The following is a 3,937-nucleotide window of genomic DNA, read 5'->3' as shown; positions in this document are numbered from 1 at the left end:
GGGGGGGGGGCATCCGATTCTGTCTCCACACTGTGATGAGCTGAGAGATTCTGCACTGCTGACAACGACGACTCCAGCCGTCTTGAATTTCGTTTGATGTGTTTGATGGTTGATAGCTGTAGTGGCAGATTTCTTGTGCTGATTCAGTAGTGGCTATAAAGCAAAACAAAAGCAGCTCTGTTTTCCATACATTGTGGCAAAAGTCACATACAGTGACTGAGTCATTGGCATATACAGCAGTGAGCTAAAGAATAGCTGCTTTCACAGCTCAGTGACTGGGTTTACTTGTTAAATAGACCAGTTCGTAAAATAGGTTATGCAAAGCCAAAATGACAGAGATAAAATGTATCCTTCCTTTTTTTATTTTTACCTGACTAATGCTTTCCATCTATCTGTATCACCCAAATCTATTATTTATGTCTAGAATAATTGTAAAATTAACAAAACTTTAATTCACAAAACATGAAGTATTAGCAAGTCCTATGTACCTGTATTATCTACAAGCATCATTGTTTATGCCACAATCACAAGTATTTTCTATGCATACTTATTGGTTAAAATAAACCTGAACATCCCCTTTAATCTAAAATACCTACAGTTTAGATTTGCAGAAGTTATGAACAGTTAGGGAATTTGTCTCATGTGACTGCATAAACAACTGCAATACAATTACATCCGCATAAGAGCATGTCAGAAAATCCAAACCAAGAAAGACGTAATAATTACCATGACCACATTCAAACTACAAACACAGTTATATGTATATAGTTCAAGTGAACTACATTGTTGTTGAAATGACTATGAGACTTAATTTCCATCCTTCCATCCATATTTTACCAGCTTTTCCATGCAGGCTACTGGTGCCCATCTCTAGTGACCGGAGTCCCCAAGCATGCACAGGGAGAGCATCCAAATTTCCCACAGAAAGTCTGCAGACAGGTTTTGAACCTGCAATCTTCTTGGTCTGAGGCAACAGCTTTGACAATGGCACAAACATGCCACCCTTTACTATACAAACATTACAAAACAAGTGGTAATTTCCCTTGGCAATTTCTAATTTCTATCTAAAAGCTCCAGAATGTTGCCCTCCATGACTTCACTTTGCATTGTTGCCAACAGTACCATAGGTTGCGTTCAGTGGCATTAATAGCATGCTATTCTTTGATTAGTGTGATGCTAATAGATGGCTGGCTTCCTTTTACATTTCATTAGAGTCATGACAGTAGCGTCATCTGACTGATTAATTTTTTTGTTTGTTTCAGTAAGGAAAGCCAGCTTGGCTTGGCCTTCTCTTCACTGTGACATTGGCTCAGTAGAGGAGCAATAAACAGTCTCATCCACATTTAACATAAAGACAACAAGTGGACATAGAAGCAGCAGTAAAAACAAATAATCTTTAATATGATTAAAGTGCTTTTAAAATTGACAACTGTAATGTGGTCTCTTGGCCTCTCAGAGAAAACTGGGGTGAGTTCTGTTACTTTTCAACAGTGGTGTTTAAAAGTAACAGTTCTTTAAAACTTGACTCTATAATAAAGCTTGACTCTATAATTTAAAATTCACCTGTGAAGCAACACCACACAATCCCTTCAGAACTTCAAGTACAAACATTTTTTGACTGGTTATAATGTGTTTTGGGACCATTTCACAAAATGCATTAAAAAAGTATTGCTTTATATTTTCCTTTACTTTCGTATTTTCAAAAAGCACCAAAAAAAAAAGTAAAATACCAATCTGATTTCTGAGAACAAATCTAAAGTTCATGTTTTCATGCCAACATCAAAATTTGCCATAGACTGAGTAGGATTGCACTTTGTTGCACATCTTACTAAAAACAAACTCACCACATGGGCTTTCATTAAAGTTAGAAGTCTTGTTGGCCGGTCTTTTAACTGTAATTTTACTGTATGTTATAATTATAAAAATAATAAGAATCAGAAATTTGTTTCCTCTTCAAACTAAATAAAAAACAATAATAGAAAGGGTAAAAGCTGCATTCAAAAAATACATGGTAACACCGACAGTTTCTGCTTAGTTTCATGTTTATCTTCTGTGCATACTTGTTAGAATTATTAGGTTCAATTAAACAAGAGTTTGAGACTAAACAGTTTTGTATTGTAGATGCAATATACCAGATTTACACATATAAGCTAGAATTAGAACAAATTTAGCCATAATTATGAGTCATGTGATGTCAAAATTCCAATGAAAGGGGTAGATAATTACATTTCAAAACAGTAAAACTGGTCAAGACTCAAAATCAACTTCCAACTAATGTTTTCATTAGATTTCCAACTTGCATCATCAAATTTAAGCCTGAAGAAAGCCTTTGAATTTTCTGATGTTGCTGTGAGTCACTGTGTGTCCTCTCTTGCTCAAACACAAGCACTCTTTGTGTCTCTGAGGCCTCTTTGCTCTGCTTGCGTTCTCTGACACACATACACAGACCAGCACACATTCTCACCCCTCTGTGAATGAATCTCTGCTATTCCTTCACAGATTTGCACAGGGAGGACATTCCATTCCTTGCATAATAATCACCGCATTCATCCACCAATGCAGTGTGCCCAGTTAAACCAACCATTATAGTCCCTTCCTCTCCAGCTCCTCTCCTCCTCCTCTTCCCTAAAGAGAGAGACCACTGCCTGGGTCAGGCAGCCTATAATAAGCTGGCCACTAATTAAGAAGCAGACCAGCTACATTGACAGCCGAGGCTAAATCCTGAAAAATTTACTTGTCCAAGAGCATGGAGTCTGACTGATTATTTCACAGTGCTGACATGGATTGGGAACATTTCTGTCCCCTCTCCCCATAGTTACTATTTTAACCGCTACACCTGCTGCTTATAAAATAACACAGGACTCACTTCAGTAAGTAAAATGACATGACTGAGGTCATCATTTATGATTATTTCAATAAATGCGACTTTGAAGAGAGGGGCAAGTTGAGTGTTGATTGTTTTCCGAGGTATAGGAAGGTATTGTGCTTCACTTGGTTGGTGTCCATTTAATCCTTTCAGCTGCAAGCGGAGGCCAGAACAAAGAGCCAATGATGCCGCCACAATGAATGTGATTAAACACAGACCTAAATTGACTCTTAGTGATGAGGCCTTTTTTTTCACAGCTGGGACAAGCAACTTTAATGGCTTGGGCAGAGGCCAGCTAGGCGCTAACACGTTCAGCCAGAGGGACAGAGTGGCACCTCTTAGCTTGTGCTTGTATAACAGCCTTGACACCCCCAGTCATTTCCTCCATCACAGTGGTCTGACTACACCATCCTTCCTACCATATTTTTCTGTCTCCCACACACATATCACAAACACAGAACAGAGTGGACACCAGACTGAAAAGACAGTTTGGGCAAAATGGGGGGGTGGCTTAATTGTTATAGGTAAAGTCAAGGTTAGGCCAAATCTACACCAAATCTACACCAATCCCTCTTTTTTAATTTGAAGTCCCAAAAAGTAACAATGAAATGTTTTCTCTACAAATTTGCGCATTCTATCAAGGAGATGACACACCATCAGATGTTGTAGTTACACCTTTGCACAAATAGATGCATTGCCAATAGTTGTCCAGCTTCAAACAGAACTCAACATACATTATACTAAACACACAAGACATCTGAATACACAAATCTATATGCTACAATGACTGTTGTGATAAGACATATTTTAATTGGACAAATATGACACTGTTTTATACAACTTTTTTATTCTTGTTGAAAAAGATTGGCAATAATACCAACAATTAAACATCAAAATGCATTAGTCTGTATGTTATAATGGTTGCTGTGACAATAACACTTTTCACAGAAAAAAATGCTATGCTATTTTTGGTTATTTATGCTTGTTATGGAAGTATGACCTTGAAAAGTATCCAGTTAAAAGGCCAGGTAGTCCCATCCCTTTGACCTCTCCCTACATCCCACACACAGC

General features: G+C 37.7%; 1 protein-coding gene across 1 annotated transcript in view; it reads right to left on the bottom strand.

Moving 5' to 3' along the window:
* Positions 1–3,937, bottom strand: part of LOC108244434 (limbic system associated membrane protein) — a 246,543-nt gene that overhangs the window by 203,714 nt on the left and 38,892 nt on the right. The gene's annotated exons all lie outside the window — the stretch shown is intronic.

The sequence above is a fragment of the Kryptolebias marmoratus genome, linkage group LG2, assembly GCF_001649575.2.
Source record: "Kryptolebias marmoratus isolate JLee-2015 linkage group LG2, ASM164957v2, whole genome shotgun sequence".
In the NCBI taxonomy this organism is placed as follows: domain Eukaryota; kingdom Metazoa; phylum Chordata; class Actinopteri; order Cyprinodontiformes; family Rivulidae; genus Kryptolebias; species Kryptolebias marmoratus.
Note: the sequence above shows the minus strand (reverse complement) of the source record. Positions and strands in the feature narration are given on the sequence as shown.